This window comes from Jaculus jaculus, chromosome 2, assembly GCF_020740685.1.
Source record: "Jaculus jaculus isolate mJacJac1 chromosome 2, mJacJac1.mat.Y.cur, whole genome shotgun sequence".
In the NCBI taxonomy this organism is placed as follows: Eukaryota; Metazoa; Chordata; class Mammalia; order Rodentia; family Dipodidae; genus Jaculus; species Jaculus jaculus.
This window is the reverse complement of record NC_059103.1, coordinates 21187687-21210659: the sequence shown is the minus strand read 5'-3', so window position 1 is coordinate 21210659 and position 22973 is coordinate 21187687. Positions and strand designations below refer to the sequence as shown.

The 22973-nt window shown below is 45.3% G+C and overlaps 1 long non-coding RNA gene across 1 annotated transcript; it reads left to right on the top strand.

Annotated features, from left to right (window-relative positions):
• Positions 1 to 12492: 12492 nt before the first annotated feature.
• LOC123458858 lies at positions 12493 to 21632 on the top strand. The gene is made up of 3 exons (XR_006635812.1): positions 12493 to 12686; positions 18812 to 19022; positions 20450 to 21632. It is a non-coding gene; the product is annotated as an uncharacterized LOC123458858 (long non-coding RNA).
• Positions 21633 to 22973: the final 1341 nt, after the last annotated feature.

Here is a 22973-nt window from a genome sequence, read left to right as displayed (position 1 = left end):
GCAGCTGATGGCCGGATAGGGTTTATTTTGTCTTACAGTCTCGAGGGGAAGCTTCATGATAGCAGGAGAATGCAATGTCACAGAGCAGAGGCTGGACATCACAATCTTGCCTCAGCAGGTGGAAAATAGCAACAAGAGAGGACACTGATCTCTGGCAAGGGGAAAGCTGGGCTACAACACCCTGACGCCTGTATCCAGTGACACACCTTTTCCAGCAAGGCACCACCACCCGAATTGCCACCAGCTGGGGACCAAGCATCCAAAACACACGAGTTTCTGGGAAACATCTGATTCAAGCCACCATAGGCTGCCTTCCAACTCATGTTGCCCCTGTCATCACCGCCAGTGTCTGCATTACAGGTGTGTACCAGACACTACAGCCAGCTTGGGGTAGTTGTTTCCTCTCAGGACAACTGTCTTCACAGCAGGGCGGCACCGGGCTCTGCGTGGCGACAGAACTAATAAGGATGTGTGGTCTCCGAATGAAGGTGCCTACGGTTTGGACACCAGTTCCTGGGACGGACCTCAAGACATCGCTCTTAGCAACTCCTCAGTGCCCTTCTCAAATCCCAGCTCACACAGGAAGGAAGGCAAAAGCAGCACAGAAACAAGCTCAGTCCCTACCTCCCAAAGACCTGCTTCATCTTTTGCCTCTCATTCTGACTCTCATCAAGAAGGTCCCTCCCTCTTGGATCCTCTTCAAGGGTGTCCAACCAGGACACCTGGAAGGACACCTAGTGTCTGAATTTGTTGCATGGCAAGGACTCCATCCCTCCTCATCCTGCTCCTCCTGTTCATTTTGCTTAGCCAAGAATAACTGACCAGTCAGATGACCACTTCCAGCATCACAGAATTCCTGGAGATCCTGTGCTGATGACCTCACAGGGTTCCCTATTCCAGCCGATGCTGCTGGCGACTCTCACCCCACAGTGCAGCCCCAGCTTTGCACACACTGCCCTCCTCTTGAAAACGCACTACCAGACTGGAATTGCACCCCCAATCTCAGCTACACCTGAAGCCAAGCCACTAGTACAGAGCACTGTGACCTCAATGTTTGTGTCCCACCCCTCACCAAAAAACGAATATAAATGGGTTAACCCCAAGTCACTGCACCAGGAGGCTGGGTTTGGAGGGATGATGATGTCTGGAAAGTGGGGCTTTGTGAATGGGATCAGTGCCCTCATCAAAGAGGTCGCCAAGAGCTGTGTGGACCTGTCACCACATCTGTGAACCAGGAGCCAGACAGTGAATCTTCCACACCCATTAATGAGCTTTCAGGTCCATAAGAGACAAGTCTGTGGCCTCCACAAGACACCAGGTTCATGCTAAAACTGACGAGGATGCAGGAAGACACCAGAACAGCCCTTGCCTCCCCTCAGAAGGGGCCAAGAGCTTCTGTCCTGGGAGCAAACAGAGTCCAGCTCATCCTAAGCCAAGCCCCACTTGTACTACTTTCCTCACTGCTAAGACATGATACTTCACAGAAATACCTTACAGAAGGAACAACTGATTTTGGCTCACGGTTTGAGGAGACACAGTCTATCATGGCCTTGAAGGCCTGACTGCAGGGGACTCCTGGGCAGGCAGAGCATGCAGCTGAAACTATTTAACCTCCTCACCTTCTGTCAGGACAGGAAAGTAGGACTGCTTATAAACTTCAAGACCTGCCCACCTCCAGGGACCTACTTTCTCCAACAAGGGTCCACTTGCTAAAGGTACCACAACCTCCTTGGCCAGCGCCGCCTGCTGGTGATCATTTGACAAACACATGATCCTGTGAGGGTCATTTCTCAATTAAACACCCACCAGTTTTGCTCATTGTCCAAGCTGCCTGTCCAACTTTGTTCCTCTTAGTCTGAGATGGTCAGAACAGATTCTCTGCTCTTGTGAGATCTCTCGCATGAGTGAGGAACAGGGTAGGATGGAAGACAGGCTTCAAGGTGGAACCGAGGCTGGAGTGACCCACCAACCTGACCACTGACAGCTGGACCTACCTCTGGGGCTGGGTGTGCACTGCCCCCTGGATGCTATGATGGGGAACTGCTCAGAGTCCTCAGTTTGAGGGGCTGTGCTTAGCTGAGAAATACCAATATGTGAGGGAAACAGTAAGCAGTCAGCTGGAGTGGAGTAATGTCATGGAGTCAACTGAAACATAATGATGGGCCTCTTAGTGGAAAGTTTAAACCACAAAGCTGGGGAGTCAAAGCCCTGCCTCCTAGGCAGTAGAGAGAGACTTCACCAGAACCACTAGAGGTCAGACAGGCTGGGGTCAAGCAGCAGATGGCTCAGAGGGCAGCATGTCCTGCACATGGTGAGGGTCGAAGGCGCTGTGGAGGAGGAATGGCCTGCAACACAGGCCCCGCATCAGGGAGACCCAACCACTGGCATGCAGGGGCTCGTGAAGCTGGCCAGGGAGATGAGTGCAAAGCCAACCCTTGAGGGACCCTCTCTCTTCTCAGAAAAATCTCCTCTGTGCCTCCACGCAGCACTGGCATCCACTCTGGATTAGACCTTTCTTCACAAGCCAACTCAGCTCTCTGAGAACAGGATCCGGCCACCTCAAAAATGCAGGAGTGCGCACAGGACCGGGGACCCATCCATTTGCCCTGTGGATGCACCAGGACAAGGCAGTGAGCGTTTTCTTAAAGACACACAGCAAGAAATGACACGCAGCATGGAGTATGGATGGTCTTGACTGCTTCTGGTAGCAAATGTTTCTCTTTATTTTTTTCTTTTTTTGGTTTTGTGAGGTAGGGTCTCACTCTAGCCCAGGCTGACCTGGAATTCACTATGTAGTCTCAGGTTGGCCTCGAACTCAGGGAGATCCTCCTACCTCTGCCTCCCGAGTGCTGGGATTAAAGGCATGCACCACCACGCCTGGCTGTCTTGTTTTGTTTTGTTTTGTTTTGTTTTTTAAGGCAAGGTCTCACTCTAGCCCAAGTAAACCTGGAACTTACTCTGTGTGGTGGTTTGAGTCAGGTGTCCCCCATAACCTTATGTGTTCTGAATGCTAGGTCCCCAGCTGGTGGAAACTGCCTCCTGGAGACAGTGTAGTGTTGGGGGCGGGCTTATGGGACTTACAACCAGTTTCTCCTTGCCAGTATTTGGCACACGCTCCTGCTGCTGTTGTCCACCTTATGTTGGCCAGGAGGTGATGTCCACCCTCTGCTCGTGCCATTGTTTTCCCTGCCATCGTGGAACTTCCCCTCGAGTCTGTAAGCCAAAATAAATCTTTTCCTCCTACAAGCTGCTAGTGGTCAGATGATTTCTGCCAGCAATGCAAAGCTGAGTGCAATACTCAGAATCCCTAGGCTGGCCTTGAACTCACTCACAGTGATTCTCCTACTTCAGCCTCCCTAGTGCTAGGATTAAAGGTATGCAACACCGTGCTGGTTGTTCTTCCTTCTTTTTTTTCCTCCCTTCCTCCATTCTTTCTTTCCTTTCTTTCTCTTGCCTATGTATGTGTATGTGGTGTGCATGTATATATTCATACATTTTTGTATTATGTGGACACATATGTGTGGGAATGCCTTGGAACATGTGTACGAAGGCCAGAGATGTCTTCTTCAAACACTTTTCTCCTTAGTTTTTTTTCTTAATATTTATTTTTATTTATTTATTTGAGAGCTACAGACAGACAGAGAAAGAGGCAGAGAGAGAGAGAGAGAGAGAGAGAGAGAGAGAGAGAGAGAGAGAGAGAGAATGGAAGAATGGACACATCAGGGCCTCCAGCCACTGCAAAGGAACCCCAGACTCATGTGCCACCTTGTGCATCTGGCTTACGTGGGTCTTGGAGAATCGAGCCTTGAACCAGGGTCCTTAGGCTTCACAGGCGATCACTTAACCACTAAGCCATCTCTCCAGCCCTCTCCTTAGTTTTTGAGAGAGGGTCTTCCACTGAACTAGAACTTACTCATTCAGCTAAACTAGATACCCAGCAAGCCCTGGAGGTCCTCTGTGTCTGCCTGCCTGGAGCTGGGACTACAGACGTGCGTGGCTACCTGTGGGTTTTGTGTGGTTTAAGGGGCCTGACAAGCACTTTACTGACTGAGCTGTCTCTCCCACCTCCAGGCATCAATTCTTAAATGAAAGCATTCCCACTCTCTAAAGATTTGTGAACTTCTCAGAACAGCAGTAACTGGATTCCTCACGTGAACCATCCTCATGGTTAATCATAGGAGTGAAGCTGAGGGGTGAGACCTCAGACAGACAGACAGACAGACATGCCGCTGAGAACTTCAGCGAGAGGCCTGGGGCTGCGGCTGGGTTGCCATGCCTCCCGCGCGAGTCCCTGGGCTCCTTGGTGACTTGGTCACTCGCTACCTTCAGCCCTCACAGTCGGATGGTGCCCATGGCATCACCACTGGAACACGCGGGAGCATGGCCTGCACACATTGTGTCCTTCCCCAAACTGCGCCCCACTGCTCGCCAGTGGGAAGCATAACAGGTAGAGGGGGGAAATACATTTCCCTTCTAGACGTCTCAGAAACAGGATGCATGCTGCTCTAACTGTAGATTCCCAGCTTCGGAACTGGGAGGGGAGGTTCTGAGGTACAGCAACGACAGCTGCTGTCAGGAGCTACCCACAGTGAGTAGCCTCGGTGGAGCCACGGGTACTGGCAGAGCTGGACCATGTCCTGGGCACAGCTTGAACTATGTGATAAGAATAGGAGACATTGACAATGCTGTTTAAAAAAAAAAATAAGTTACTTATCTGTATTTATCTATTTGTGAGCAGAGAGAGAGAGAATGGGCACACCTGGGCACCCAGCCACTCTAAAGGAATTCCAGATGCACATCCCACTTTGTGCATCTAGCTTTACTTGGATACTGGGGAGTCAAACTCAGGTGGTTCAGGCTTTTCAGGCTAGCACCTCAACCACTGAGCCATCTCTCCAGTCCCAGGCAACACGATTTTTTAAAAATTATTTGATCCAGCCTGGAGAGCTAGCTCAGTAGTTGAGGGCTTCCTGAGTAAGCATGAGGAACCCAAGGAGTCTGACACTTCTGAATTTGGCTCCCAGAACCCATGGAAATAGCTGAGCATATCCACATCAGTAACCCCAGTTCTGTGGGGAGCAGAGACTAGACACTGACTGGGGTTTGTGGACACACCATGGCTCTGGAATCGATGCAGAGAGAATCACATGAGCAAGTGGGGGGGGGGAGAAATGTTCTTAGGCCTTCACTCACAGGCATGGGGTACAACATTTGCACACACATGCATATACCACACATGTACACACACACACACACACAAAAAAAAAAACTAACTTGATTGACATAAATTAACAAAATAATTCATTTTGTGCATTCCCACTGCTTTACCAGAAACATCCATAGCCACCCCCATCCTTGATTGAAGGCTGTCAGGAGATTTGGTATTTGTTACGGGGCGTTCACTAATTAGCCTTTGGGATATGTTGATTTAGCTGTTTCAATCACAACTCACTCTGGAAAGTCCAGAAGGAGCAGGGACCAAGCCTGCATACCCCTCCCCCATGTGCCAATCCCTCCCTCTTCCTGGGGAAACTGAGGGTGAGATGGCCCTGCACACACCCCCCCCGCCATTGTGGTGAGCCAGGAACCTCCACAAATGTGAGTTGGCTCCCTCCTTAGTTTTCTATGGGTTCCACATGTCATGGAGCACTCCTGCCCGCTCTGACCTTGCCTTTGTCCTTGGTGGTATCCAGAGTTCACTTCCTGGTAACAGGAAAGCCCTTCGCTCTTCCGTCAAGCCCTGGATTGTTCACGGTGGAGACACCTAAATAAAAAATAATAAATAAATAAATAAATAAATAAATAAATAAATAAATAAAAGGATTCCATTCTATGACAAGGCTTCAGGGAGTGTTTGCCAGGTCTCCTGGGAGAAGCATCAATTGCCTGCCTATCCTTGATTTTTCAAACTTTGCTTCTCTTATAGGTGTGACTTTTCTGAAGGCGTCATTTCTGAATCCTGGGATGTTGGACAGATCTTTCAAGAGTCCTTATTAGAAGCTGGGCTTATACACGCCTCAGCAGTTTGAAAAATCCAGCTGCTTCTCCTGCCTTCTGAGTAGTGTGTTAGTTAGCAAGCTTTCTGAACTCTGTCTGTCTCAAGAATATGAAATGATAGTTAAGTGTTAATGAAGTCAAATACCTTTCCTGGAGATTTATACCCATTTGTATATTTTATAAAACATTCATATTTTGTGTCTGGTATTCTGTTTATGGTTGTTCCCTGCTTCTTGATCTGTAGGAGTTCTTTATATTTAAAGGGAATTGGACCTTTTTACGAGATGAGTTATAAATATTGTTTGCCATTTCTGCACTCACCTTTGGGCAAACTCAGAAGAATAGTTACATGACTGGATCTATGACTCACTTTCTAAAAGTTAGTATTCAAAATTAAGATCTCCCTGAAGCTAAGAATATTTTTAAATGTTCTTTAAAATATTCTCATGGTTTCTTCGAATTTGCATGGTTCCATTTTTTACAATTAATTAAAAAGTACATTTTTAGTTTTTAGCTAGAGATAGAGGAGCATGGGTTTGCCAGGGCTTCTTGCCTCTACAAACAAACTCATAATGCATGTTGCTACTTTGTGTATCTGGCTTTACATGGGTACTGGGGAATTGAACCCAGGTCAAAAGGATTTGCAAGCAAGTGCCTTTAGGTGCTAGGCCATCTCCGTAGACTATATCTTTTGATCCACCTAGAATTTATTTTCATACCAAGTGTGAACTATGAATGCATATTATTTTCCAATTTGTGTGTGGTTTTCTAAATAATTGGCCCAATTCATCTCAGTCTATTTTATCATATTTAACTTCTATGACTCTAAAAGATGATACTATTACTCCATGTTCCACAGAGAACTGAGGCTGAGAGGAACCTAGGCTCCCAAAGCCAGAGCAGTCAGGCGTGAACCATTGAGTCTCTCATACTATATGGGCCACCAATACCCTTCTTCCTGCACATGGTGATCCTCCTAGTCTGGACGTGTATATGGCTGAAAGATTTTTAAAAATCACATAGGAGAGTGAGAGATAAAGAGAGTGAAGGTAAGTGAGAGACAGTGATGGGGAGAGAATGAGTGGATGGATAGATTGTATGATAGGTCATATAAGTAGGCAGATAGGTAGGTAGATAGATAGATAGATAGATAGATAGATAGATAGATAGATAGATAGATAGATAAAATAGATGATTGAATAGATGGTTGGTAAACAGATGAAGGAAAAAGCTCGTAAGGTGAAGTACTCTTGGCTTGAGAATCTGTACCATTTTACAAATGGCAGAGAAAACAGGAGACAGCCAATACTTATCAATAAAACAAAAGGAAAGCCACCAGCCCACCATGAAACTTCCCACCTCTTCCACATCTTCCAGGGAACAGGAGAAATTTCAGAGGAAGAGATGACGTGAACACTGCTCTTACTGCTAGCCTGACAACCAGCTCTAGGTTGATGATGACAGACACAGTGATCAGTCAAAACCCATCAAAACAGAAATTCAGATGCTACAGAGAACTCAACACAAATCAGACTGCCAACAGGCCTGTCATGACTCAGGGAACATTGTGGAAGTTAGAGGCAGAAAGATAGTAAGAGCCACAGAGTGGGTAGGAATACCTTGAGACATGGTTCCCCTCTACATGACATGGAGTAATTGAAGCCTTCATGCCCCACAGTGGATACCATGACACCACAGGGGAGGGCCCCAGGGTGGCATGGGCTGGGGTCAGGGGATGGAAGAGTATAACCTGTTACATTGTATATAAAATACTGTTTTTTTTTTTTTTAAAAAATGTAAGTGAAGTAAACAGCTCAAGGAAGACTGACCCACAGAGTATGCTCCATGGCAAGTAGAAACCCTCAAGAATCAGTGATTAGGGGCAAGCTAGTGAGTTCTCAGGGGCTCGCACCTAGAATTGACACTTCCCAGTGCTTCACAGTCCAGAGACTACTAAATGGGGTTCCCCAGGACTGAGCCCCATGGAGCCCTATGACAGAGATGGATGGGCCTGTAAGGGTCACCTCCACTACACACAGTCTGCTACACAACTGTCTTGGGTACATGTTTGAAAATAAGGTGCTAGGATGCACCCCAATCATCCTGATGATGGGGTTCCTGTTCTTCATGTATTCCTGTATCCTGAGGCAGAAGACCCCAAGGACCATGGGATGAACAAGAAGCCTGGAATATTCTCTCACTAGCAGAACATTTAAAGGGTAGATGCAACTCAGCTTCTTATTTGAAGATATCTATTGCTTCCCAGATCCAAAATTTCAAACTCGGTTTCCTTTTTTTATGAGAACAAATGACCTGATTAATTTCTCCTAAAATCCTTCTGACTCTTCACTTTGTAGACAACTACCACCATTAAAATATTGAGATAAGGCCTGGAGAGATGGCTTAGCAGTTAAGGCACTTGCATGCAAAGCCTAAAAACTCATGTTCAACTCTCCAGATCCCACATTAGCCAGATGCACAAAGATGAGGCAAGCGCAAGGCTGCACATGACCAAGAGGTGGCACAAGCATCTGGACTTCGATTGCAGTGGCTTAGGCCCTAGCACACCGATTCTCTCTCTCCCTCTCTCTCTCTCTCTTTCTCTCTTTCTCTCTAAAACACAAAAAAGTGATACAATTATGACACAATTCTGTGAAAGTTAATTTCCTTAAATTATTCTCTCTGAAGAAGTTGAATCATGTCAGACCCTAAAGAGATTAGTCAAATGGCAAGTTGAACATGACCAATTAACAAATGCTACCATTTCAATGGGTACAAGTCAATTATTTTCTTAAGGGAACATTGGATCCAAGTTCTAGCTTCCTAGACTCTATAACAAAGAAAGTGCCTGACAGCAGCCTGGCTCTTGCCTGCCCTCCAGAAAGGCCATGTATTTTATAGCAGTTACCTTCTTGTCACTGGGACAAAACACTCAACCAGAAGCATCTTATGAAAGAAAGGGGTTTATTTAAGGCTTAAAGGTTTGAAAGGAAGGTTCATCATGGTAGAGAAAGCAAGGCAGAGCACGGCCAATGGCTTACATCTTCTCTTATCAGCAGCAGGGTGAGAACAGCAAGTGTGTGCTAGCTAGTGCATACCTATTTGAGCTAGACTAATAAAGTACGTAGTCTCATGATGGCCTCAAACTCACAGTGATCCTCCTACCTCTGCCTCCCAAATGCTGGGATTAAAGGCGTGCACCACCATGCCTGGCTCCACCACACTTTTTGAGGTAGTTTGCAGAAGCTCACATGAAGAAAGGCTCCCCTGGTGTGGGGCATGCTCTTGGTTTCCACGGCCACTCAGGCCAATGTCTCCCAGGCACACAGTAAGGTATCTCCAGAGCTCTAATCTAGAGTCCCTCCTGTGCTTGCTGCCCCTACACCTATGTCCATCTGAAGCCCAGGTTTAGAGAACCTCACCTTGCTTGGGCACATACCAGCATTCCTTCTTCAAGATGCCTTTCACCCTGGCTGTGATGGCCTTCATAGAAGGGCCTGAAGATAATGCTGGCCTCCAAAGGAGTTGCCTTATGTACCCACGTGCATGCAGTCAAGAGACGCCTATCTGAGCTGAGTGGCTATGACCCTGGGCACTAGCAGGTGCCTGAGAAGCTGAGGAAGAGTGACCTACAGATAGTCGTCACCTCAACATCAAGCCAAGAACCTGACCAGTGTCCCTTTGGTGCACACAATACATCTCCAAGCCATCCAAGATGGCCCTTGTGTAGGCCTCTCTCATGCTACCCCTGGTGACCAGTGATTCTGCCATGCCAAGGACTACTACCACCTAGATTTCCGAAACCCCAGCTTGTGAGAATGACAAAACCAAAGCCACGGCACTCCTCTGAAGGAAATCAAAAGGTTTTGATTGGGGAGATTTTCAGTGGAAGAGCAGGTGAACATCGATCTTCAGTTTAATTAAGTTCTACAGAAGTATGACTTTCAGGGCCGTGCAGGTGGCTCAGCCAATGAAGTGAGTGTGCACGTGTACACTAGGTGTGACAACATGCCTTTAATCCCAGCGCTGGGGAAGCAGAGCCAGGAGGATCTCTAGGGCTTGCAGGCTACCCTAGTCTAGCCAAAGCCATGAGCTCTGGGCTCAATTAAAGACCCTATCTCAAAAAAATAAAGTGGAGAGCAATCAAGGCAGACACTTGCCATTGAGCTCTGGCCTCCATGAGCACCCACACACATAGGAACACACATGCACACATACACACACACAGAGCACACACACACGCAAAATAAAAAACTATAGCTTTTGTTTGGTTTTTGAATTCGTTGAATACTCTTCCAGAAGGACTGTGTGCTACTCATTCTCTGTCCTGACGATTTCTTAAATCGACGGGTGACCTTTTCCTTTTCTTGGCTTGCTCTCCTGAAATTTCCCTCAAATGTCTCCTCAGTTAAATAAGGCCCTCCACGCTCAGTGTGGCCTCATTCGGCGAGGTTCCACACGGCGTATTTACAGGCACAGCAGTGAGCTGGAACGCAGTGTTGGCCAACACCTCATGGGATTTTTGTTTTTGAGGAAAATTAGATTTTTGTGTTGTTGCTCCTTTTGATTCGGTCACCAGGGTGCTGATTTTGATTAGGGAACGTTCATTTTGGGGGAACAAACCTTCCAAACTCAGAGGCGCCTGAATGGATGAGATGGGAAATCAGAGGCAGAGACTCCTGCGTGGAATGGAAAGGGGCGAGAGGGAAACAGAGAGCAAAATCAGAAACACAGGAAACGGGACGTTGCTTATAGCCTGTTTCAGGAGTCTAAGCATCGTGTGTGCAGATATGCGAAAGAGCACAGAACATTATATACTAAGGGCGGTTCACTTTGTGCCCATAACCCTGCGCTTCCCCTGGCTTCATTCTTTTCTTTATCATGAACTTCACTGTACAAGCATGTCACATATTGGTCATACTTCCATCGGGTTATACTCTTATATCTCCTTCCCAAGCTCCCACGCCACAGAGGGCCCTCCTCAGCGGGGTTATTGGTATTCACTATGGGGTTATTGAACGCATCAGCCAGTCTCTGTGGGAAGAGGGGGCACAGCGCCTTAGTGTACCCCTCCCCACCCTGTGGCTCTTACAATCTTTCTGCCCCCTCTTCCACAGTGTTCCCAGAACGTTGGCTGGCACGTTGTAAGTCCCTGTTAGTGTTAAGCTCTCCTGCAGCTTCTGGATGTCTGTTTTGATGATTTTTTCTTCATCAGGAATCTGCGGTGCACAGGCATACATACCAGCGTCATCCAGACTATACCCACCCTTTCTGTCTAGGTTCTCCCTCATCCTCAGCACCTGCGCAGACATCTCAATTGTGAGCTGGTATTAGACACCCTGGAGCTGTCACTGGCCCAGTGGCCTATGCTTTCCTAGTATCTGTGCCCACATAGCCACCAAGGCACTCAGATAAATGTCAACTCTGGACAGAGTGTTTCCACCAGTGAGGGTAAAACACACAGAAGACCTGACGCCCCACCTGGTGGAGGACTGATGGTGACACCAAAGTTCATACCCACAGTCCCAGTGAGCCTCTCTGAGCAAAGACACTTCCAGGAACAGGTAAGATGAATACTCTGCTGGTCTATGAGATGAATCTGGACAAGTGATGGCACCCAGACTCCCAATATCCTGATTCCCTGGATCCAAAGAGGGTGACACACAACATCATAATAGATACTGTTGTTGCTTATTGTGAGGTAGATATGGAAATTGAGTCCCTTGAGGACCACCTTGAACTCCATCTTGAGCCTCATGCTCAAGACCATGAAAAGTGCATTTGGTGCTTGGTACCCAATATGCACACTTAAAAATAAAAGGAACAGTGGGGGCATGTACATGAGAAGATGGTTCAAGGCTAAGGAGTAATGACAGTCCTACAAAAGAGCAGCAGGGGTTAGCCTTTTATTTTAATTTTTACCTGTTTATTTGCATGGGTGTTGTGTGTGCCAGGGTCTGCTGCTACAAACAAATGCCCAGCTGGCTTTACATGGCTGGCTGGGGGATTGCAAGCAAATGCCTTTAATTCCTGAGTCACTTCCCTATCCCAGGAGGAAACTTTTAAGAGAAATATACTCCATCCTGGATGCTGTGCTACATCTTCCCAGGGACATAAGTTTTCCCTATCTTGTGCTTTTCTTTACGGATGAAAGGGAAAAGGGCTGAGTTGCCTGAAAGAAAAGCCTTGAAAAAGTCAACACAGCAGAGGAATGAGCTGTAAGCCATAATCTTCCTCACACTAACACCAAGGTATATATTGAAATGACTTCCTATGTGCATATAATCTACAAGCTGCATCTAATTTTCATCTCAAGGTCTCATTTGTGGCTATTCCAACTCAGATTTACTAATGAATCTGAATACATGATGCAGTCCTTACTTTAAGGGGCTGTTCAAAGGCTTTCTTCCAACTCCTGTCATAGGGAGTATACTCTCCGAGTACCACATTCGATTCAAACGTGAGCACACGAGATCATGTGCGCATAACGCATCGGGTGTTGTGAAGCTAACTAGCTCCAGTGCAGCCACTCACAGCGACCCGCCGCTCGGGCTCTGAGCAAAGCGAGGCCTCATGGAAGAGAGATCTGGCCATCCATCCATCCCTCCACACTGCGGCGGATTAACAGCCCCAACAACTTCCCTGGGCAAGTTCTGGCTTCCTCTTGTGAAGTTTCTTCCCGCAGCCTGGTAAACAGCACACTGTCTCTTTAACTGATTTGATTTTATTTCTTTTCTTTCTCTCTCTCGCTCTCTCTCTCTCTCTTTTTTTTTTTTAGTTTAAAGATTACATTTAATATCTATTTCCCAGCAGTATACAAACTGACATCATCTACTCATAAAAGCGGAATGCTTTGCTTTTTTAAGCTTCAAGCTGAATAACAAATTGCCACAGATGACAGCATAAAAGAATAACAGAATGGAATCAAAAGGAAATTCATTGTCAACAGAAACCCCCTGCTGAGGAATTTCAATTTCATATATCTAATTATCCCTGTCAGTTGGAAGAACTGACAAAGAGGGCTCTTTGTTCCCTCGTTCGCCTCCCGCTTCTCACTCTCAATTAATTCCGGCATACAAATATGACTAATTGTCTTTGCAGTGCTCAAGAGCTCTGTATATAAATGTTCACGGACTGAAATGATTTGGAGGGTATTCAGGCACCGATTTATGATGTCTGAACAATGGCCATGCATAATTCAGGTGATCATGTTAGCACCCTCGCATGCCCGCATTACAGGGATTAGGCAAGACTCTCTTCCCACATCCTTTTTCATATCTGCTTTGTGACAATAACTCACTTTGCACCTATTAAAACAGGAAGCATTATATGTCTGCTGAGGCTCATTGAAATTACCACCAGCAAGATCATCAGCATTTCAATAACATATGGGCAGTGAAGGGACTGAGTGACGGGTGGGGTGCTCAAAGCTCAAAAGGTAGTAAGGACTTTTCAGCGGACAATCCAAGAGAGCTCTCTGGAAGGTTCAAGTTGGAGTTTTTTGTTTGTTGATGATGTTTGTTGTGGGAAAGACTCGCTTGGGTTCTTCTGTTTCTCTGGTGTTTGTTTTAAAGCTTTCCTTTCTTTGTTTTTATTTTTCATTTTTGGTTGGCAGGGGTTGGTTGTCTGTTTGCCCCTCAGGCTTAATCAATGCCGTCCAGATGCATTTCAATTAATGTAGCTAATGATTGCATTGTCTCCCTTTAGTCAAAAAAATAACTAAAGATTTAGCTCAATTATTTTAACTTTAGCAACTTATCTTTTTACTATTTGCAGCAATAACAAAATCTAAATGCATTCAACACATAATAAAGAGGAAATAACGTTTAAGAGGACAAACATTTACTCTATATTTTAACAAAATCATGTCTGTAATTATAATTTAGAGTCAACTCTAATTCAGAAAATGGAAGTTAGAGTTCTGCCCAAATTATAGCATTAAATAGACTGTTAAAATAAATCTATAACACTACCACATGTATTTAACTGTTAAAAGATATGTTTAATTGATTGCTTGATCTAAACGTATATTTTATTACCATCTGTGCTTTTGTGTTGCAAAAAAACTTAAAAATAAAGCCTGCTTTGGTCATAGCTCAGTAGCCTCTTTAAAGTTTAGAGAATGAAAGCTATTCACTAACAAGTAGACATTTTTTGGAGACTAATCATATTGTCAAGGTTACTAATAAAAGACCAATATGACATTCTAAAGGGCTTAGTATAAATTACCAAAAAGAAAAAAAAAGAAAAAGAAAGGAAGAAAGAAAAGAACTTTGGAGTAGTGAAAGAGAATTCTTTTTTTTTTTTTTAAATTGCTTCTCCTGAATCTTTTTAGTGTGGGAACGTTAAAAGGCATGTTTCTGGAATTGTTTTTATAGGGAAAGCAGCATTTCAAGATCCATAGTGCTTGAGCAGACACCCCACCCATTTCTGATCACCTGTTGGAAACACACAGCATTCAGGGTGACAGCCTCCTCTACATTCCACATTTCTGGATTCTTGGTACTCATTGGTCTCAGAAAGTCACCTGTGGCTCCTGAATTCCTGCTCCTTCCCTGGGAGTGTGTCTATTTCACAGCTTACAGAAGGAATCAAGTACAAACTTCAAAAGTCCCCCTAAGGAAATGAGGTCTAACATTAAATATCTACATTTTTTAAATAGATATATTTTTAAGTTTAAATTGTGTGTGAGTGTGTGTGTGTGTGTGTGTGTGTGTGTGTGTGTTTAGCCAGACATGGTGGTACACATCTGTAATCTCAGTACTCTGGAGGCTGAGGCAGGAGGAGAGTGAGTTTGAGTTCAGCCTGAGCTACACAGTTGAAACTCTGTAACTCTGTCCCAAATAACAATGATGACAAAAATCTCTCTCTCTCTTTCTGTCTCTCTCTGTATGCGCACACACACACACACACACACACACACACACACACATTTTTAGTGTGGAAACTTTTGAGGCATATGAAACACAAAACAATATGGTTTCTCCTTGAGATCTGGTTTCAATCCCTGAAGTTTTATAAACCAGCTGGTGCTATAGAGAGGATGGAGTTGTCTGTCAAGAATCTCTGCTGTCCCTCTGCCTCTATGCTTCATGTGTGCATGTGTGTGCACATATGCATCTATGCATTAGCACATGTAAAGATGTTTAAGTAATTATAAAAGATGTTTTTAGATAAAAATGCAAGCTATGCGCCTGAATTCACTCTGGTATCCAGAAAGAAGAAATAATTCCGTGGATTCCAGTGGTGAAGCCCAGGGCTGAGGGCAAAACAGATGTAGGTGGCAGCCTAGCCATCTGTCAATGCTTGGGAGTGTTTGGGTGACATTTGACAAGGTGTTCACAAATCTCATGTGAAGATGGAGTGTTCCCTACCTTGGTGAAATGTTAGATTTTTTCATGAACACCACAGTCAAGCCAATCACCTTTTCTACAATGACAAATTTCCATGAACTTCAGAAAAACTTTGATTCTTCACATTATAAACTACCAGAGCAAAGCAGTAAAACAATGGAGCAAATTAAAGCCTAATCAAGGAAAAATATGTTTGTTTGTTCTCAGAAGGTATTTAAAGTTCTAGACAGAGTGGCAAGTGTGAGTGAGAATGAGTATCAGTCTAACAAGAAAGTGTCATGGTGCTAGGGAGATGGCTTGGCTGTTAAAGGAGCTTGCTTGCAAAGCCTACAAAATCCAAGTTTACTTTCCCAGCCCCCTCATAAAGACAGATGGGCATTTGTTTGTGGAGGCAAGAGATCCTGGTGTGACACATACACACACACAAATTTTCTTTTGAGCCAGGCGTGGTGGCGCACGCCTTTAATCCCAGCACTCAGGAGGCAGAGGTGGGAGGATTGCCATGAGTTCAAGGCCACCCTGAGATGACAGAGTTAATTCCAGGTCAGCCTGGACCAGAGCGAGACCCTACTTCGAAAAACCAAAACCAAAACAAACAAAAAAAAAATTTTCTTTTGAATCAAGAGCATAGTACATGTACAGAAATCCCACCCCACAGAGGTACATCTTACCAGCTGCTGAGCTAAGTTCTTATATGTTGTTATGCCCATCAACAGTCCTCATGGCTGGAGCAGGAGGCTGGCTGGGTAAGAGACTTGGGACATTAGATGGTCCAGTGAGCCAAGAACTAGAGCTCTGGCACAGCCAGGATACAATGGAGGTGAGTCCAGGGTGGTCGGGAACAGGGGCCTGGGAGAGGGTCTTAGTTATGTTAAATATCCCAGGAGAAGGACCAAGACGCCAAGAGTCCTGCACTGTTGTAGGGGCTGGCACCTGTAGGAAGAAAAACCAAGATCTAAAAGCCTGAGAAATCATACCAGCAGAGACAGAGGCAGGATAGTAGGACCTGGACCAGGTAGAGGTGGAAGCTCTGACAAAACATGCACCTCACAGTCACAGGAGCAAGGCAGGGCTAACAGGCAACATGAATGGGAGAGCTCCTTCAAAAACTCTGTCTCCTGACTTTTAATATCTGGGATATATAGAATTTCTTGGTAGCTTAATTTTCTCAAGCAAACATGTGATAAATCAATCAAATGTATCCTTTTGCCTTGTCCCAGCATGTAAAGTGGTTGCATCCCTTGCACCTGTCTGTCCAAGAACTTAGGGGTGGGCATCCATCTCTGAGTCCCTAGAAAGGAGGCTGGCTTTCAGGAGTGAGCTCTCTAGAACCTACAGTGGATGTTAAGGTTAATTTGTAACATGCTATCTCCTAGCTGTTGTCACCACACTGAAAATGGAACATTCCTTTTGAAAAGATCTTGCCCAAAGTGATTGCACTGGGTTCTAGCCATTTTATTTACATGAAGACTATAATTAGAAATTTCCCCCATTGTCCTACGGCCCCAAGTATCTCACCTTCAGCCAGCCTCCAGCTCACACACGAGACTGGCTTGTCATGAGGCTGCATGGAGGTAAGCCCATACTTGGGGACTGGTGATAAGCGAGAACCCATGAACAGTGAGCTTCATGAGGAAAATCTCAAAGATTTACAGAATCATGGACTGCACTAACCTCAAGGTCTTTGAGTTCTGCTATTTCCTTCCCAGCTCAGAGGTGAATGTTCTGCCATTGGCACTTGGTCAGTGAAGACCAAGCTCTTTCTTCGAATCCTCATGTTTCTAAAGTAAGAGCCCCTCAGTGACCTTCTGTGATGATTTTCTGCCATGAGCATTATTTCCAAAGCTAGTCAAACTCCCCATTGGTTTTACATTGCAACGCTGTTTCATCACTTTCTCTGCCAAGGTTTTAAAAATTTAAGGTTGTGATAGAAAAATTGATTTGTCAGGCCACCCAGAACTTCCTATCCCAAGGCTGTTGGCATTGACCACCCAAGTCCTGAAATCCTAGCAGGCACATCCACAGGCGGCAGGGAGAGTCAAGATGGGTCCTGAAGATTTGAGCTAGGAGTTGACAATTATCCTGAGACTCACTGCATCTGAGGGTGTCAGCTGGGGTGTATGTGTAGAGCTCAGATGTGGCTCCTCATCATGGACAGACTGAAGGCCCCTGAGTGCCATGACTTTTGAAGAGAGCAAGGGAGAGGGAAAAGGAAGAAAAGAAAGATGACCTTGTTAAAGCACAATAGGTCCACATTGATTCAAAAATCCCTCCATCCCTTACTTCTGTCCTGGGGAAACACCTTCCACCTCTTAGGAGCTACTCAGCCAAAAGAACCTAGGACACCCTCCATGAAAGGAGAGCTCCACAGTCATTGTTATGATTTGAATCCTAAGTGTCCCTCCCTCACAGGCTTGTGTTTGGAATGCTCAGTCCTCCATTGGTGTTATTTTGAGAGGTGATAGAAACTTTGGGTGGGCGTAGCTTCAGGAAGTAGTTTATTGGAGTGTGGGGGGGGGGGGGTCCTGGCAGTAGGTATATAATGCCTAATATCTCTCTCTCTCTCTCTCTCTCTCTCTCTCTCTCTCTCTCTTTCTCTCTCTCTCTCCTCTGTTCTTTCCTCTCTTTCTCTCTTTTTCTCTCTCCCTCTCATTTTCCTTCCTGACCCACCTTTCCTGTCCTGATGGATGAACCCTCTGAAATTGTGAGCTCAAATAAATCTTTCGTCCTTTAAGTTATATGTGTCAGTTAACTTGGTCTCAACAAGATAAAAATAACTGACACACTCATGTTGACACACACTATGCCCTGCAATCAGGCTTTCCTCATCATTAGTGCCTGCGAGCTGTCTCCTACCCTCCTCTTTTATCCATGTTCAGGGAAGATCACAGGTATAACCACATGACTGTGATAAGTCTGAACTCTGCCTACTTTCCACAGGCTTTCTACACCAGCTGTGATGTCACTTTCATTGTCAACATGACTGGATTTGGAATCACTGTGGAGGCACGCCTCTGGACATGTCTGTGAGGACATTACCAGAGAGGTTTAACTGAGGAGGGAAGACCCACCCTTGAATATGGGTGACACTATTCCATGTGCTGGGGTCCCACACTGAATGAAAATGGCATAAGTAGTAAGCCATTCCCTATCTATCTATCTATCTATCTATCTATCTATCTATCTATCTTATTCCTGACTACAGGATACATGACCAGCCATATCATGTTTCCACCACCATGCCTTCCTCACCATGATGGGCTGCATCACCTCAAACCTTGAGCCAAAATAAACCGTTCCTTCTTTACATTGCTTCTATCAGGTATTTTGTCATAGTAATGAGAAGAGTAAATGAATACACCAACCCGCCACAAGTTGAGATTGGCATAGTGTTGTACTGCTAGCCTAAACGTGGTCACATTCATGAATAAAACATGTGTTTATGCTTTCCATCAAATCAGGAGCAGCCTACTCTCATCAGTTTCTGTCCCATCACAAGAGCCAGAGCCCGAGGTAAGTGTGGAATGACAAGCAGGAGCCACTCTGCTGAAGCAGGAAGGGCCCGTGCTTGGTGTCAGAAGGTGGCGGGATGCTGCGCTCCAGCTCTGCATGCCTTTACTCCATCAGCCACTTCCTTCACCTCCTCGGTCAGCATTGTCAAAGTCCTTCCAGGTAAAGTGAAGCTCAAATGACCCAGGTAGGACACTCAGCAAACCGCAGGATTACTCAAAGGGCCACTCTGCTCATATTCCCCGTTACCTATAACACCTGTGATTGATTGCTAAGATAGGCCATTGTACTTTAGTTCACTGAGCTATGAATTAATTAATCATTAATACAGAAATTTCACCAGAACAATACTTTTTTTTTTAAGTTTCAAATACAGAAACACATTAGCCTTGACGACACACAGGTAAGGTCAGGTGACTGAGTTCAAAGAAGCTGTAATCACACACTCGTGTTTGAGACCTCATATTCATTGGCCATCTATTATTCACACTTACAGTGCATGGTCCTGGTTCGGAAGGAGGACATGAGAATGGTAGAGGAACTCTGCTCGGAGGTCTTTCCATGCAATGAGGGCTCAAAGGGTCACCAGTATATTACTCATCATTCCATCACTGACAAGTCACATTGACGATTGGTACAGGAGGATTCACACTTAAGGGAAGAAAAGTTCATTTTGGCTCCTGGTTTCAGAATTTTCAGTCTACAATCAGATGGGTCCATTGCTGTACGACTGAGTTAAGGCAGAGCAACAGAGTGGCGAGAGTGTGTGACAGAGGAGGCAACTCGCTTCATGTCACCCACAGGGGTGGAGAGATAGCGTAGGCATCCTCGAGTGTACTCTTCCAGTAACCCACGTTTTCTAATTAGGCCTTTCCTCCTAATAGCCCATCCCCTGAACTCATCAACAGGTGAGTCCATTGGGGAAATTAGCACCCTTGTGTTCGATCCACCTCTCATCTTGGACCAAGTCTTCTACCCATATCCTTTGGGGTCATTTTAAATTGAAGCCATAACAACCCATCAAAACTCAGCCTGGGAATGTAAGGAGAGTGAGTTGACCAGGTCAGGAGTCTAGGAAGTCCAGGCAGGGTAAACTGGCTCTGGCAGACCATTTGGGGGGTGGGGAGCTCCTGCAAGAAGCAGAAAAGTTAGAGAAGACCAAAGCCTGTGAATGCGGAAGACAAGATGTTACCAGTAAACAGGACCAAATTCCATGTATGAGCATGGAAGACACTTGATAAATACACCTTCACTAAAGAATTTGATTAATTGACTGATCACTAGGTGGTGTGATTTGAATGGGAAGTGTTCCCCCCCCCCCATGCGCTCATGAGCTTGAACAGTTGGTACCCCAGTGGTGATACTGTTTGGGAACTTTTAGGAGGTAAAGCCTCACTATAGGAAGTGTTCCACAATGGGCAGAATGCCCATTTGTTCTTATTCTTTGCTTCCCGAGAATGCATTTGACCAGACAGCCTCCTGTTCCCATTCCCTGCCTTCCCTACCATGAGGGACTTTTCCTATAGGACTGTAAGCTGAAATAAATCCTTCCTCCATTAAATTCCTTCTTGTCGGGTATTTGGTTACAGAAATAAGAAGAATAATACACCAGGTAACGTTCTTCGCAGAACCAGAGCTGCATATTGTGAGGTGGGAATGAGAGCAGCCCAGGTTCTCTGCCACTCCTGAAAACAGAAGTCTACAGATTAAACCCAGCATCAGGAGCCAACCAGGAAATGGTATGAAGAATCACAGGGGACTCGGGCCTCCCTCAAACAGCAGGCCACATCACAGAAGGCTAATCACCTCCCGTCTGCCCTACCCTCAAAGAGAAAAGGCCAGAATGGGTCTTGAGGAGACATCACCCATGCCGCTGCTGTTTCAGGAGATGAAATGGAAAGACAGTCCATCTTAATGACAGCAAAGTTTGTGTGTTGAGGAGACCAGGTCCTGTGGCGAACCCTCGAGTCAGGAATCTAAGCCATAAGAACCCATCAGAAGAGGAGACGCCCTGTGCTCTCCCGGCCTTCACAGTGGAGCCACAGGACCCCGTGCCTCCACGTGGGTCAGCAGCACTGCAGTTCTCAGCGGCAGAGACGTTAACTTGACACCCTGCTTGACAGAGGTGCCACCACCTCTCAGTGAAGAAGCCTGCCTAGTGTGTCAGCCACAGCTCCTCTCAGGAACCTTGGTCTCTTCTATCTGGACTGGTTCTATGCTGCCTAAGTCAAATAAAATGCCATGTGGAATCACAGAGGTCCCGAAACCTTCTTGTAACTGACTGATATTGATACGTCTCAAGGTCATAAGCCCAGATTTTCATCTTCAAGGGATGGAGTGTGGGAGCTTTGGGGATGACATGTGAGTGGGGACCTTATGGATGGGATTAATGTCCATAAAAGAAAAGCTATGAGTGCATGCCCTCTTTCTCCCTCTCTCTCTATTTCTTTCTCTTTCTCTCTCTCTCTTCTCCCCTCTCCTCTCCTCTCCTCTTTTTTCTTCCTCTCCTCTCTCTTATCTTCTCTCTGTCCCAGCCTCTCTCTCCTCTCCACTTCTCTATGTCAGCAATAAGATAGCCAGTAGCAACCCAAGAAAAGCTCTCACCAGAACTCAACCATGCTGGAACCCAGATCTTGGACTTCTATCATCCAGAGCTATAAGAAAGCACACTTCTATCATTGAAGCTCTGGCCTCTGGTGTTTTATGATACTTTGACTGACTGATTGATCATCAATCAAAAAGATGCAAGAAATTAGTGACATGAAAGCACTCATTTGTTAAAAAAAAAAAAAACATGCAAAAAAAAGTAAAATTTGTGGACTGGAGAGATGGCTTAGTGGTTAAGCACTTGCCTGTGAAGCCTAAGGACCCCAGTTCAAGGTTCAATTCCCTAGGACCCACGTTAGCCAGATGCACAAGAGGGCACACAAGTCTGGAGTTCTTTTGCAGTGGCTGGAAGCCCTGGCATGCCCATTCTCCCTCTCTCTCCCCTTCTTTCTCTGTATGTCACTCTCAAATAAATAATTAAATAATTTTTAAAAGTAAAATTTGTGGACTGGAAAGATGGCTTAGTGGTTAAAGTGCTTGCCTGTGAAGCTTATGGACCCAGGTTCAATTCCTCAGTGCCCACATAAGCCAGATGCACAAGATGGCACATGTGTCTGGAGTTTGTTTTCAGTGGCCAGATGCTCTGGCATGCCCATTCTCTATCTATCTGCCTCTTTCTCTCTCTCTTCCTCTCTCAGATAAATAAAAAAATAAAAATAAAATAAAATGTGTATATTAAGCTAGCATGTTAATACACACAGGCAGAAATTTAACATTCATCTATCAGACTACATTTAGATTGTAAATATTTTTTCCGAAGGTAGCATCACTGACTCTTTATGAATGACATGGCACAATTTGAGCCCCATAATAAAGTGAATAACAAAAGCATATGACCATCTCCCTGGAAATGGGAAAGATAAATGAAGAGTTATTCCTGATTTCTGATACTCAGTGTTTGATGAATCTGATGGTGAATCTGGAGGTCTAGGAATTTCAGCAGGCAAGAAGTTCCATCTCAGCTCCTACTACATAAGTATCCTGCTTCATAAATAAATGGAGTAGTCTTGCCTGCAGGTTAATAATAGATCTAAGTCTGAAAGAACCCACACTGTGAGCTGCCTCTGTTATGTTGTGAAACAAGCCCACACCTGAGTCCTACAAAAACAATAACCGAGGGGCTGGAGGGATGGTTTAGCGGATAAGGCATTTGCCTGCAAAGCCAAAGGATTCAGGTTTGATTCCCCAGGACCCACGTTAGCCAGATGCACAAGGGGGTGCACGTGCCTGGAGTTTGTTTTCAGTGGCTGGAGGTCCTGGCACGCCAATTCTCTCTCTCTCTCTCTCTCTCTCTCTCTCTCTCTCTCTCTCTGTGTGTGTGTGTGTGTGTGTGTGTCTCCCTCTTTCTCTGTCAAATAAATAAATTATTAAAAAAGAGTTTTAAAAATGCAATAACTGCACTGACAAGTTAATTGTTCAGTCAGTAAAGTGTTCACTATGCAAGCATGAAGATCTAAGTTTGATCCCCAAAAGCCATGTTAAAAAAAAGTTGAGCATGGTGAAGTG